The sequence below is a fragment of the Pteropus alecto genome, unplaced genomic scaffold (assembly GCF_000325575.1).
Source record: "Pteropus alecto unplaced genomic scaffold, ASM32557v1 scaffold13, whole genome shotgun sequence".
NCBI classification, from domain to species: Eukaryota; Metazoa; Chordata; class Mammalia; order Chiroptera; family Pteropodidae; genus Pteropus; species Pteropus alecto.
Window position 1 is genome coordinate 8,819,268 of NW_006434373.1, and position 16,305 is coordinate 8,835,572.

At 35.9% G+C, this 16,305-nt stretch overlaps 1 protein-coding gene and 1 pseudogene across 5 annotated transcripts in view; both read left to right on the forward strand.

Moving 5' to 3' along the window:
* Positions 1-16,305, forward strand: part of FGF14 (fibroblast growth factor 14) — a 565,286-nt gene that overhangs the window by 189,850 nt on the left and 359,131 nt on the right. The gene's annotated exons all lie outside the window — the stretch shown is intronic.
* Positions 13,794-13,912, forward strand: LOC112477786 (annotated as a pseudogene).

A 16,305-nucleotide genomic window follows, 5' to 3' on the forward strand; every position in this document is an offset into this window, starting at 1 on the left:
TTAGTTTAGCTTTATATCCTTTCTGAGCTTGAAGGTAATGTATGTAATTTTAGAAAATTTGGAAAAACATGAAGAATCAGAAAATGTATGTTTATAATTCCAGCAATAGTAATTTCTTGGTGTATTTATCCCAATACATTTTTAGCTTATGTGAGAACATATGCTTTCTTTACTTGGCATTTTTAATATTATGTTATTGAAAAGCTTATGTTATTGAAAAGCCTTCATTTTTAATGGCTATAGATACACTCTGGCTTTTTCAACCTTCCTGTTAATATTGAACACTTTGGAGATTTTCAGTTTCTCATTCGTTGTGCCACTCTTCTTCTGTACATAACTTTCTGTGAGCACTTTTGCTTGTCTTCTTATAACTACCTTATGGTAGTTTCTAAGAAGAAGTAATAGGTCAAAAGACATAAACATTTTAAATTATTTTGATAAGTATCACAGTTGCTTTTTTAGTTTCATACCAGTTTATACTCTTTCGGCAATGTCTGAATGCATCTAATTCACTGGGCCCTCATCTTCATTACTGTTCTTTTTAATTCTTTGTTCATTTGATAAGCAAACATTGTATCATGCTGATTTAATTTGAGTTATTAAAGAAAGATAGACCATTTGTTTTGCTCATGTTTACTAGCCATTTATCTTCTTCTTTTGAAAACTCTCTAAATCCTCTTCTTACTTTCTCTATCATTATTTATCACCACTCTACCTCAGAAAAATAGAATCATTTCAGTCATACAGTGTGAGAGTCTAAACGAGCATGGTCCAATCCCTCACTATACATGAGGGTCTAGATGGGTGTATAACTGCTCACTATACATGTGAGTCTAGGGACTGGACCACTTAGTGACATGTGCCTATATGCCTCCTGCCTGTCTTTATTGCTGTTCTTACCCTTCCTTTCATTTGTTCCCTCTCTTTCTTCCATACATCTTTCCTAACTATTTTGTTCTCTCCACAATTAAAAATTTTTGACATCCTTGTATACTGGGGTTATTAGGCTTCCATGCATCTTTGGAAATAGAAATCTATACTTTGCCTTTATTCCAAATTGTCAACTGCGCCATTCTGCCCTTCCCTTACATGTTTTCACCGCCCCACAACAGTTCCACTATGTATACATGTAAGGGACTATGTGTATAGCAGGGGCTCCTTTACTGAGAATCCTTTGAGACAGAAACCTAGTTAGTGAATAAGAGTCCTTCAGAACTGTGCAAAGAAACCTAAGTGTTGTTTTCTTTATATTTCTTTACATTTACTTTAGCTCTTTTAAAGACGCTCAGGTGGTTAAATTTTACTGAACACTTTCTATGGCAAGCCAGCTGGGCTTCTGTGTGCTTTCTCAATCAGTCCTCAAAGCAACATCATGGAGATGCTGTGCTCCTTATTTTACCTCTGAGCTCTAGGAAACTGTGGCCCATGTGTGTTAGACTATTTTCTCACCGTCACATACCTAATGAGGAAAGTGGATTTGAATCTAAGTCTGACTGATTCTGAAGTCCATGCAAGGCCTCTCTGCTATATTTCTTGAGCTATCTGGCAGTGAGTGGGTGGGGATATCTCAGTTTGTGCGTGTTCTTTGCTAAAGTGGCACGCAGACAGACTCATGTGGGGTGGGATTGGGTTGGGTGAAGTGGGGTGAGGAAGGTGGGAAGCAAATGTCAAATGCACCTTCTGTTCCACAAGCAAATGGCAAAGTTCCTTGAGGAGCAGAGGCAAGTCTGGGTTTCCTGTTCCCAGGCCATGATAGGTGCTTAACAAGTATTTGTTAGCGTTTGTAATGAACGATGCTTTCCTTTAAGCTACCATCTTCTCTCAAGTAAAAGCAGGGTTAAGTAGTCTGTAGGTCAGGGACAATCTGGCAGGTTTATCGATCTCTTCTTAATGATTCAGCCTGTCTTCAGCAATTCATTTACACCTTCTTAACTTCTAGTTCTTCAAAATGAGGCTAGCAAGCTGCAAATAATGTGATTAAGATGAATAAGTTTTGAACTCTTTGAATAGATGATTAATAAGTAAAAGCAGTGTTACTCATTATCTAATTCAGAATTTCTGAATTCTTACACAACCTTAAGGGAATAAATTCTGAACACACTATAGGTGAGCTTCATTTTCCAAATAGGAAAATATTATTTTTCCTGTCTTGCCCATTCCTATAAAACATATGGTTTTTATATAGTGCTTGCGTGGGGCCAGTGCTACAGAGCTACTTGTGGGAAGGAATGGTGTGTTATCCATCTCTCTAAGGCTAATGGGCTTGAATTTGTCTCTGGAAATAGAGGTGAATATTCTGACCCTTGACTCATATGGCATATCACGAGCTATGTAAATGAATTTGTAAAATGAATGATTATAGTCATAGTAAAATTATGTTTATTTTAATTAGTTTTGATATCTATGATTATATAACTCTATACAATAAATCAGCTTCTCTAATCTGAACTTCAGTAAACTATTTAGCAAGAAATATTGAGAAATGAAAGATCTATATTTTAAGTATTTACCTTTTAACAAACTTGAAACTTGCTAACACTGAAAACTAGAGGTCAGCAAACTTTGTACAGAGCCCAATAGAGAATATTTTAGGCTTTGTGAGCCAAGATGATAAATCAAAGACGTGATGTAGGTACTTATATAACAAGCGAGAAAACAAAGTTTCACAAAACTTTATGAAATTCAAATAATAATAATTGAGTTCAGTTTTTTTATAACACAAAATTATTATATTAGTTTTCTATTGCAGCCATAACAAATTATCAAAATCTTGGTGGCTTAAGCAATACCAATTTATTATCCTACTATTCTAGATGTCAGAGGTCCAACACAGGTCTAACTGAGCTAAAACCAAAGTGTTTTCAAGGCTGCATTCCTCCTGGAGGCTCTAGCGTAGAATCCGTTTCCTGGCCTTTTTCATATTCTAGAGGTTGCCTGCATTCCTTAGTTCATGACCCCCTTCCTCCATCTCCAACGCCAGCAACATAGCCATGTCTTTGCTTCCACCGTCACATTTTGTCTTCTTACCACAGTTTTCTACTCCTAAAGATCCATGCGATTATGTTAGGTACATTTGGATAATCCAGGATAATCTTCCCAGCTCTAGTCCGCGAATTAGTTTCCTAGGGCTGCTGTACCAAGTGTCACAGTGGGGCAATGGGTGGCTTAAAACAACAGAAATTTATTCTCTGATGGTTCTAGAGGCTAAAATTCTAAAACCAAGCTGTTAGCAGGGCCATGCTCTCTTTGAGACTCTACATAGAATCCCTCCTTGCCCCTTCCTAGCTTTTGGTGGTGGCCATCATCCTTGGTGCTACTTGGTTTGAAGCTGCAACACTCCAATATCTGCTTCTGCCACCAGAAGATGTTTTCCCTGTGTGCCTCTGTCTCTTCTGTCTTCCTTTCAGGGCACCAGTTATATTGCATCAGGGCTCACTTTAATGACTGCATCTTAATTTGATTACATCTGTGAAGACTATTTCCAAATAAGGTTGCATTCACAGGTACTGGAGATTAAGACTCAACATATCTTTCTGGGGACAGGATCGAACCCATAACACTCTGTAACCTTAATCACATCTGCCAAATCTCTTTTACTGTGTAAAGAAAATATTCACAGGTTTTTGGGATTAGTGGGGGAGGTCATTATTCTTCCTACCACACCTTCTTGGGAGATAACGTTTGGTTTAATTGAGGTTCTTAATTAGTGTTTCCTATTATCAAATTGATTGCAAACCTGGAAAAATCATTCTAAACTATGAGTCATACAAAAAACAGGTACAGCTTGGATTTGGTGTGTGGGCTCTAGTTTGCTGCCTCCTTCTTTAAAAAATATTTAGGCCAAAACCTATAAGAGTGTTACTAAAAATATCACTTAGTATAATGATAAACATGATTTGAAAACTATATTAGAAATTATAGTCCCAGTCTGGCTGGAATACATATGTGGGAGAGACCCAAATAGTAAAATGGACCCATTAGAGTAACTTGAACAAACTTCTCATATTTAAGCTGCTTAATATTTATCATTGATTTATTTCAAAGGAATGCTAATATCGTACTACCTGTGTATATTTCTCCAGGCTAATATCTGTAATTCAGCAAAAAATTTCATGTATTACATATATGTTTCCCAGGCAGTTATTAGTAAGATGGATAATATGATCAGGCCACCCACTTAGGAAAAATTCTACTTAATTAGTAAAAGTATATTTATCTTCTATAAAATAGCTCATCTTAATTGGTATTGACAAACTTCAATATTTGGGCAGAATTACAGCATGGAAATGATGATAAACAATCCTAATTAATGTGCATACTATCAAAAGAAAAGCATTATCAATTTCAAATAGTGTTTTTCAAATAAGGAAATTATGTCTTTTACATTTAATTGGCTAGCCCATGGTCTTGCCTTAAAAGTCAATGTTAAATAACCTTTCTCAATATATTTCCATGAAACTCTATAACCTTTTGCCAGAAACACATTTGGGTTTCCATTGCATTAGTAATAAAATGTGAAGTCAGGGTGGTCTAATTGGAATTTAAAATGTTAGGTAAGGATGAGGAGGAATCATATTTATAAATCTAATCATGTTTCACTGGCAAGTATATATTAGAATTCACATAACATAAAGAAATAAAACAATCATAAAGGTATTTTGAAAAGGAGTATTTGAGCTATGATCTGCTTGATTCCATTCATAAGGCTTTCTTGAGGGAAGAATTACTGTCTTCAAAAATTTAGTTTTATATTTGGCTCTTTTAAATTTATTATTTAGTTTCACTCTTGAGAGTTATCACAGAAGAGGGATAAACAACATGATCTTCAGAGCCAGACTGCATGTGTTTAAATAGGAGATCTGCTATTTCCATGCAGGTCACTTAACCTCTTTCATTTTTTTAATTAAAATTTTTTTTTTCATTTACAGTTGACATATAATATTATATTAATTTCAGGTATACAATATAGTGATTAGACATTTATATAATCAACCCAATAAGCCTAGTATCCATCTGACACCATACATAGTTATTACAATATTATTAACTATATTTCCTATGCTGTACTTTACATCCCCGTGACTGTTTTTATAACTGGCTATTTTGTACATCTTAATGCCTTCCTCTTTTTCATCCTCCACCCCGCCCCGCCCCCTCCACCTAGCAGCCATCAAAATGTTCTCTGTATTTATGAGTTTGTTTTGTTTTGTTTGTTCATTTAGTTTTTTAGATTACACTCAAAAAATTAAAAATAGAACTATCATATGACCCAGCAATTCCACTTATGGGTATTTATCTGAAGAAATCCAAAACACTAATTTGAAAAGACATATGTACCCTTATGTTTATTGTAGCATTATTTACAATAGCCAAGATATGGAAGTAGCCTGAGTATCCATTGATAAATGAATGGATAAAGAAGAGGTGGCGTATGTATGTATGTATGTATGTATGTATGTATATACATACACAATGGAATATTACTCAGCCATATAAATAGAATGAAAATTTGCCATTTGCAACAACATGGATGGACCTAGAGGGTATTATGCTAAGTGAAATAAGTCAGACAGAAAGAGACAAACAATCTCTTCAAGTCTTGATATACTTCTCTGTGAAATGTATAAATATAGTACCTAAGTATAAAGTGTTTAGGAGAGTTCCTGGCATGTAATAAACATTATATATGTGCTATTTGCTTGATGATGATGATTATTATTAATAGTAGTAACAGTAGTAGTGGGTTGTTGTTGATGGTTGTTGTAGTAAGATTCACTTTGTTAATGAACATATCAGTTATGAAACGCGGAAGTCCAGGGCTGGCATAAGATCACATAGTGCCCAACCATTGAACATAACATCAGGTAGCTCGACAGACCCCTGCTTATCATGGAAACGCTTGAACCACGACTGAAGGAAACCTGTTGGAGAGAGAAGACAGGCTGTCATTGGCACTATTATGGGGACTATAAGCATACTGCGGAACAGAGAAGGCAGAGATGGAGCCATCATCTGCAGTCATGTGGGCAGCACTGATTCTTAAGGCAAACTGGGTATTTCCCCATGGTATCTTTATTTCTTTACCAGTTGCTATAGTCCCAGAGAGTGGGAATTTCTTTTTGCAAACCCTCTTCTGTGCTATTTGATATGTGGTTGCACTATTGCCCTAGGTTGCATTACTGAATTCCATTCTTCAGGCTACATTTGGGATTTGTTTTAGCTTTCATTCCTTCTTTTTTTCTTTTTTATGTTCTTCCTTAACATAGTTTCCTTGGTATTTCTTTCTCATCAAATTTACTCTTTGCACCATATCTGGTTCCCAAGAGATACATAGATACATGATTACAAAAAGTGAATTAGATAAAAATCTCTGTATTTGAGTTTAAACTATTACGGCCAATGCAAGTTAAAGTTAAAATAACTAATAGTTGAATACTCAGTAGTTATTTTGCAGAGCTAGGAGTTTTAGTGAAATTGGTGACTTAAAGCAACAAAGTCAGTTTTTAGTAGCCATGGGAGCAATGTTTTACATAATGGGAGGATTATGATTTGGTTTGCAGAGGTTTGGTTTTCCAACCTTCTGAGCCATAATAGTGTTTCTGTAATCCCCATTGGCAGTTGTTTACCTTTCCACAATCTTCACTTTGCTTTCTTGTCAACCTAGGTAGAGCAAGGGCACTGGGTTTCAGGCATTCTTAAAGTCAAGATTGGACTATGGAAAGGAATGAGTCAATCAAAATGCCAGTGAAGCCAGAGAAGCTGTTCGAGGAGGCTTTGACCCTATATCTGTGCTGGAGATGAAGTTGTGATGTTGGGGGATTGCTGACTTAGGATGTCCATGTGTGGTGCGATGTGTGCTCTCAGGGGAGGCACGGAGCTTAAACTGAGAGACACTTGCTATGTGTTGGAAGTAATGGACCAATATCATGGCTTGTCTTATTTTCATATATGTTCATTGAGGATATGATTAATTATTTGTCTATTTCCTTTAATAACAGATTAAACGGAGTATAGTGATATCAGCTCTAATGAATACATTATAAAATGAAGGACACCTTTTTTCAGAGATGGGAGTTTTTCTTCTTTATAATTTCTTCTGTGTCATACTTACCTTAAATAGCTCTTGGTGATAGACAACCCCTTGCACAAATGTGGGATTTCAATGAGCCATAAGATTCCTGAGAAATCACTCAAGCAGGAGTTGAGAATTCTGCATTTTTTCCCTGCAAATAACTTGCTGACAAAACGGGATAGGACATCAGCAGATGCAAAACTAGAAAGAAGAGGCAATGCAGAAAAGGAATGATGTTTTGAAAAATTAATAGTCCCTGTGGCACATATTAATTGAAAAAGCTAACGATGTTCCTTGAGGAAAAGAAAGGAGCACTGAACATTCTACTTTTAGTAAAATGAGGGGTTGCAATCAAGAGAACGACAGACATGTCAAGAACCAGTGGCAAGGACGCTGCACCCGAAACCCTTTGACATCATTTGAATGTCCTATCGGACATTACACGGCTTCCCAAGGGATCCGGATACCTAGAGTCAAGGTTTGGCTATCTTCTCTACACTATGAATGAATAGAAAATATATCCATTGTATAGAAAACTTGAATCTTTAAAATTGATTTCTTTTATTATTGAACTGTAAGCTCCAAAAAGACATTTCCCATTGACCCAATATCCTTCGTAAGAGTCAATGGGTGAGCTTTGGATTTGACCTGAGTAGATCCAGGTACTTGTGCACGATTCACCCTGCATTCCTTCATTCATCAACTCAGTTATAGTTCCGTTGCTGTCCCTGTGAAGTAGTAAAGGCTCTTCTCACAGTTGACTCTTCCTTTCTTAAGATTGACGGAAACAGTGCGTGGTGAGCACTGAATTAAAAATGAGGGAATAGTTAAAAAATCCATGCCTACATAGCCTCAAATATATGTTTTTGTTCCTTGTTTATGCTTGGAGCTATAGGATACTTTGGATTAAGTAGATCTGCGTAGATATTGTCTGGAGTTTGTGTGCAACTGATCTGCCCAGTTTTTCTATCTTGGTACTTCTCAGCTAGCAGAAGATTGGACTGTTTAGTTTCTGTGTCTGCCTGTTGGTAAACATTAAATATCATCCCTGCTTGGTAACTGGCCTAACTAAGCCAAGAAATTTGCCTGATAGTGTTTCCAGAGTTCTTGCTAATTTTGCCCCGTATTAGCAAGATAATCTCTAGTCACAGGCAAAAAGTGCAAGTGTTTTGATGGAGAAAATATCCGTCATATATGAACAAACAAGGGCCTGTTGGACTGATGCCCTTCAGTATGAGTTAAACACATCGGAGAGAGGTGTGAAGAGAAGGCTGAGCTGGCAGGGCAGCAGCCGTAGGGCGTCCTTAAGACATGAGGTGATTCAAGGGCAGTGTAGAAGACTAAGTGAAGTCATATCAGGAGGCTTCAGAACATTTTTCTGGAATGGCTGACCAAAGTTCTCTAGCTGATTCAGATTCATGTACCAGAGAAGTGTAGATGTTCATCATTATGTTACCAGACTAGACACTAGGCTAACCTCAACTCACCTGTTTTTCTTTATCAAAACTTCCCAATTTTATCTGTTAAATCTGGCCTTACTGTTCTTATGCCCCCCTTAACCTTTAAGGGTCTATAATCATGGGCACCCTAATAAAACAGTATTGATGGAAGATCATTCCAAGCCAGACTGGGGAGAGGCTGGGTTATTTGAGTAGAACAGATTTGTTATAAATCACTGGTAAGAATTGATTTAATATTTATGTTTTTCTTTCTGAAATTTGATATAATTATTTTATGATAATGTCTTAGAAACATATAGGTTTAAGTTGAAAAGGTTATACTTCTTGGCAAAATTTATTTTGAAATTTCTTTTAAAATATATAGTGTAGCAAGAAAAAACCAAAAAACTGAGGCAAAGTTTGTATTTTTATTTACTGAAGAATAATTGGAGGGTGGGCAATGTCCAGTCATCAACATATGGGGGTGTCTTGTGGTGTTTCTTAATAGGATAACCACTTTATCCAAGACTCCAAGACTGACATTAAAAATGTTTTACTGAGTGGCAACATAAATCTTTTCCACTATTGATAGTTTTTTTATTCAGCAACACATATAATCATTTTCAGAATGAAATAAAGAACTTTCTTTTGTAAAACTACTCATTGCTTGCAATGATTTTATTCATTTTATTTGTTAAATGTTTATTCATGTTTATTTGTTAAAATATATTTAACAAATAGTTAAATGTATTCTCAGCAAGATTAAAATGAGAAATGAGACATTAAGACTTGCTGTTTTTATTTTCTTCCGTGTATTCATGTGCTAAAAATGAAGGTTAGACTTTTAGTCTTTTCCTGGAAAGATTTTCCAAATATGGAAAAATTAATTTGAAGCAAGAGTCTTCCTTTTACACCTAGATGAAGAGTCTGATGTTAAAAATTACATTATTATTTGTCATTTCTGATCAATTTGAGTGCTTAAGTATCTGATTTCTTGAAGACACTATTAACTGATCTCTTGAATGCTTTACCAAGCAACCATTCATTCATCAGCTAAGTCATTGTTCTATTGCTATCCTTGGGAAGTAGTGAGTGTCTTGCTTACAGCTGATTTTTCCTCTCTTACTGACATGGCAACAGTACACGGAAAACACTGGTCTGAAAATGAAGGGTGTATTAGTAAATCACATCTTTATGCAAGTATTTTTTTAAATGCACATGTCCACACTGCCTCAAATATTATGCATTTATATCCCAAGTTTATGCTTGTTTTTGGGCTATAGGATGCTATAAATTGATAGTATCATATAGTTTCATTTTCATTAAAATAACTTTAACAAAACCACTTTAAAAAATGCCTGTTTGCATTTTTAAAAAATTTTCATTGTTAATGACTTTTATACATTTTCTTTTAATTCACTATGCTCTGTAAGTTATTTATATGAAGCCCTTTGTAAGAGAAGTGGTTGAAAATGTAGATGCAGATAAACCAGAAGTTATAGCAAAACAAGTTTTATAAGATACAGTTGTAGATTAGCTGTGAGGAGCGTAAGAGAAACAACCTTTATTTTCAGCCATTACACAGGCTTACATTGGGTTTGTATGGTCTGAAAGAATATAATTCTGGGTAGCTGAATTTCACTGAAAGCTTTTTATTTTAAACAAACAAACAAACAAATAATTACTGAGGGACTTCTTGACTTACCTATAGTTTAATGATAACAAAAGCTGCCTTAAATCATACTGTGCTTCTTCTGTATTTGTCTGTAAATGGCTTTCTCTATAAGTTAGACCATGACAGCCATCTGCTTGGGTGGAGGGTAGAAGTGGTAGCATTGCCATGAAAGAGAAGGATGATGACAACAATGGTGACAACAGCAGCAACAAGGAGAAGAAGTAAAAAAAAAGTAAAAAGAGTCATATTTCTTATAATAGGATTTTTATGTCTTCATCAAGATAGTGTATATGAAAGCCAGAGTTTATCAGAAAAGAAAACTATGATCTAAATATCCTCACCTCCTCCTTTAACACACCAAGAGCCAATTATATCATTGAGCTTTACGGAATGCTCAGTGATGGAGAAGAATGTGCCAAAGAAGAGCAGGCAAGCCCTCGGTTCTTGCTTCTGGCCCAGCGCACTGTTATAGGATGAATGGGGACAAGGATTTTGCCCCGCCACACCTTCATGACATCGTGTCAGTCATACACCCACAGGAACATTAATGTTCTATAACTGTGCTGTTCAGTTTAGCAGCCAATAGCCACATAAGGCAATGTAAATTTAAATTTAAACTAAAAGAATTCAGCTCTTCAGTTTCACTAGCCACACTTTAAGTGCTCAATAGTTACCTGTGGCTGGAGTTTACTGTGTTGGACGACACAGCTCTAGAACATTTCCATCATTGCAGAGAGTTCTACTGGACAGTGCTGGTCTATAGCTTCCATTGGGAAGCTGAATTCCTGACAGAACTTCCTCCTGTTAGCTAGGACAGAGTTTACTTGATTAAATTACTTTTGCTTGGGGCTTTAAAAGCAGTGTTAGATCAGTTACTAGGAAATAAGAAAACTATCTATGTGTAATATATGTATATACTTTTATATATATAATATAATATATGTATTCACACTGATGCTCAAAGATTTCAAATCAATATGTATTTTACATATGTATCGATATATATTTATAGATAAATAGATGATAGATTTGAACATCTTTGAGCAGCAGTGTGAATTTGCAAATTTTCTCATATAACCTTAAAGAATTGAATTATTTCTTTTCCTGCAGAGGGCCTCTTGTTACTTTTGCTTTCTGGAATGTTTTATGCAATGATGGTTTCCTCTCCTTTTATAACTTCCCATATGGAGTTTATTATTTCATTTGCACTTAGTTCAGTTAAGAAACACATGTAAAACTTTGTCTAATGATCTGATCCAAGTTTTGTCCTCAGGGGCCTGAGTGAAACTGGCTTCCGAACCAAGGACACATGTCTCAGGGAGGTTGGGATGACAATCAGGTGTTGGGTGGAAGGGGTAATGGAGAGACCAGAAACAATAGAAATGGTGAGCTCTTGGACTGAGGATATTAGGAAAATGTCGTGAAGCAAGAATAAGGGCAATATAGCTCCACAAATGAGGTTGTGAAAGAGCTAAGCCTATGAATGAGAGCAGGCTTCGTTGCTTAAATGTGTAGTCCCTTTAGCTACCTAAAGATTACACATCTTTCTTAAATCCAAAGATAGGACCTGGAATTAATGACAGAGGAGTAGTCTCAATCTCAGAGAAGTGAAAGAGTAGACTGTGATTGTGTATTTTTCTTCCCTCTCTCTACATTGTTCCTGATACACTGAGCATCTAAATCTCTAATTCTTCGTGTTATTTTCCCAACTATATTGTAGTGTCTTAAGCTTACGGATCAGTAGCTTACTGCTCTGGATCTTCCTTGGCACAGGGTACATATTCAGTGTGTGTTTGTTGACTGAAACAGTTCAGGAAGGGAGTCGACAGGGGTGATTCTCTCCTGGGAACCCCCTCCTTTCTTTCCTGAACCTTTCTGAGATGTATTCACTGGGTTTGTTTGGCTTCCCTTTGTAGAACCCCCGTACCTTGGCACAGACGTGGACAGCAAGAGTCTGTCTCAAGCAAATATATGATCTTGTTGATGCCTTTAGCCATCATCAGAAGTCAAAAGAGGGTATCTTGAGATCCTCGGATAAGTAGCTCAAGATCCCCATCCCCTCCTCTCTGGGTTCTTCTTTTAAAAATTGCCTATCTTACTTCCCTTCTCAAGAACATTGTCATGGTTGGAGGAAAATAAACAAGGGATGATAAAATCCTGCCTAAATCAATTTTAAGGCAAATTTCCCCAGCAATAAAATATTAATGTATTTTAAAGAAATGACATTTGTGTCCATGGCTTATAAGGAGGTTAAAAAAAAAACCAACAAACTCTAACTATTATTGTGCTATGTACATTGGATTCATACAAGGCTTTCTTAAAGTATTTTTCAGTTCCTTTAGACAGTTTTGCTGCATTAATCAAAGGGTAGCTGTGCTTTAAAACCCACCATTTAGGCTCTGTAGGCTGTATTGATGTAGCCCCAAGAAAAGAAATAATTGCATTGGTGCCATATTTCCCCCCACACTTTGGAGGTCTTATCAAATATATGCTCATTGCTTCTAAAAATAAGAATACGAAAGGAGTTTCTGGCTCCCTTTTACACAGCTTTCCTTTTTTTATCTTTCTGTTTTTCTTTTTTCTTTCTTTCTTTTCTTTTCTTTTTCTTTTTTTGTATGTGATAAAGAAGGCAGAATGTATTTTCCCATAACAACAAATATATCTCATTTTATTCCCTGTCACTCATCTGGGCTATCTTAATGCAGCGGTAGTGTGATAACTGTTTATTATTCAGGTTGATTTTAAGTTATGAATATTTCTGCTGTCAGATTAAACATCAGATTTTCAGAATATGTTTTGCACAAGTTCATTTAGGTGCAAAGTCCTTCTTTGGTGGCATAATTCTCATAGGAGAGAACGACATTGACTATTAGAGCTGAAGTGTCTAATTTAACATTTAAAGGAATGGTTTTCACAAGAGGAAAAATAGCATTCTGTGAAAATCGGGTTACATTTAGAAATAGAAAAAAAATAATCTTATCTTTACACACAGCATGTCCAAGCTATGTCAGAATTAGCAGTAGTGTCAAAGGTAAGGACATATGAATGACAGCTCCCTGAAAATTGCAATTGAGGGTGATCAGGACCAGCTTAATCTTCATTGTATGTGCTAATAACTGAGTAAGAGGTCAATATTATTTATATCTTAAAGTATCAGGTCCTGTGCACTTGAAAATGTGACATATATCATTAAAATCTTATTGTAGAAAAGGGGCAGATAATTTCTTTGTAAGTACAATATATAGAAGAGTCTTAGCATTTAGGGAATTAAATTTGTAACTACTGTGCATTTTGAGTGTGACTTCAAAGTTCCATGATATATGATAACTTGTATCTTTTTGAGATCCAAATTTGAATCTTGAGTACTTCTATCCTGGTACATAGGAACAAATCTCTTAGCTCTAAGTGATTACCACTTATCATCTTCTCAAACATGCTTTGACTCTTTGCTACACTGCTTAGCATAAGCCTCCTCAGTAATTAAAAACCATATTTTCTTTTTTGGGGAAAAAAGGCAAGCTTCAACTAGAAAGCCTACTCTTGGGTGAGAGGGATGGAAGTCATTAGCTCATGGTTAGGGTATTTTTTTATTATTAAAAATTTTCAGGTCTACGGCCATGCCACCCTGAACAGGCCTGATCCCGTCTGATCTCAGAAGCTAAGCAGGGTCAGACCTGGTTAGTATTTGGATGGGAGACCACCTAGGAAAACTAGGCGTAAAAAATAAAAAATAAGGGATTGTAAGCTGACAAGGTCCTTGCAATCTGTGAGGTCAACCAAAGGTTGCCTCGCCTAAAAAAATAAAAATTAAAAAAAATTATTGGGGTGACATTGATCAACAAAATCCAATAAGTTTCAAGTGTACAATTCAACAGTAAGTCACATATATATTGCTTTATGTGTTCACCGCCCACAGTTAGGTTCACTTCTGTCTCCACAGATTTGGCTCCCTTTTACCCCTATCAACCTCCCCTCCCCCTTCCCTTTGGTGACCACTAGTCCACTGTCCATGTCCGTGAGTCTGTGTTTGTTTGTCATGTTTGGGTATTTTTTAATGTGGGTGTTCAACAAAGTTCCAGGAGACAGCTATTATAGATGTTGTACAATCTATACAAGAAGTATAGATGTTGGTACAATTTACTGAGGGTGATCCCAGGGAGCTGTGAATGACATGCTGATGGTCCAATCAACACAGCATTGGAGTTAGACACAGATCTTGAAGAAGGAGTGCAATTTGATGACACACTTGGGATTTGAAATCTTTGCCCCACTACCACCATCTATTTTTTATTTCTTCATTCTCCAGGAATTGTTTGCATCATAGAAGAACGTATTTTCTATTGATGCTAAAATCAGCAACATTATGTAAACATAAACTTTTATGTTTAATAAAAAGCATTAGGGGTTTTTAAAGGATAGATTGTCAGTGATTTGCTTCACATCTTTACCCACGGTCTTTGTAAAATAACTGAAATTTTGGGTTCAGGGTTTTGAAGCTAATTTTATTGAATGGATTCAGTGGCTACATTCACTAAAAGGCAAGAAAGGTAAATTTCTTTTTTTTTTTTGGTGCATAATAACCTGGCTCTTTTATTTATTTAATTTTATTGACCCATTTATTGAAGGATTAAAATTCATGATTTTTTTCTCCTACAAATTGATTTCTCCTTAAATATGTTTAGCATCTTCCAAACCATATTTTGAAAAAAAATCTGGTGTTTCAGTTTCTAATATTTTAATAAGGATTCTCTAATGGACTTTTTAGAATTTGAAGCTCTTTGCAACTGAAATGCCATGTATATAGCTGTTAACTCAGCGGGTTCAATGTATCATCTACTTTTCACACTTAATTTTTGCTAAGGAGTCAGATAGCAAAGGAGTGAGAATCAATCCCGATTGAATGATTTTCATAGAAAATCAGAAATTAGAACTCCCTGACCCAATGTTTTTTGTTTTGTTTTGTTTTGTTTTTAAGTTTAAAAGGTAAACTATTAAAAGTATTGCTTGGATTTTCAGTAGTAGTAGATTTAAAGAAAATAATCTATGTATGCACGACAAAAAGAACAGTCATGGGTGGCTTCTGTTTAAAGATAACTTATTTAATAAATATTGATAAACTACCAATGAACTCATGGCCAACAGTACTAAACTCATACTTGAACCAAGCTTATCCAAAACAGGTACTTTCTCTGTGAGGCACTTCACAGTTGTCTTGTGTTTAGGAACACTAGACAGCACTTTAACACTATACTTGGGGGCCGTTTTAAACAGTGAAATCACCAACAAAAAGAAGAAAAAACACTCGAAAGGAACACTCGTTTACAGTATAAGCTGAAACAAGAAGTCAAAGTTCAGTCTCGGCTGGGAATACATATAGCCATCGGGTGACTTTAATTTTTCTCTACTCTGCGCATGTCTGCCAATGACCACACACGTGCAGCAAGTATTGATTTTGGGGGTTACCAATAAATTTTAGTGAGAAGGTAAATTTGCATATATAGAATCTGCAAATAATGAGAATCGACTGTATTCCTTTTTTTTTTTCTATTCTTACCATCACCTTGTGATCTAGATCCCGGTCATTCAGTTGTAGGTTGCTGCAAAATCCCCTCACTAGTCTTTCTCTTCAGCTTTGTTTCTTATGTAGTCTCCCTTCTTGCTATCATCAGATTAATCTTTCAGTTGTTTGTATATTTTCACTGTCCTTTGCAAATTTTAAATTAAATAAAATATTATCCTGGCATTCAGAGACTCTCCGGTTCTATATTTTTCTCACATTGTATCTTACTTCTCTTAGGCCAGTACTATCTAGTAGAACTTTCAGTGATGATGATGGAAATGTTCTGTATCTGCACTGAACTAGTGACATGAGACTACTGAGTGCTCAAACCATGACCAGCATGACCAGGGAACTGTTAAAGTATTATGGCTAATTGGACTCTAGCACCAGCCAATGTATTAAACAGCATCAGCTTCAGTTATTGTCAGTTATTAGGAATGTTCTGCTTGCTCTGTCCCAAAGATGATTTACAAATTTCTCTCTCCTGCCTTTGCCCATGTAACTTCACCCTCTCCCTGTTCCCTGTCCTGGTCTTTATTGCCTGCTCTCGTCCCCTCTC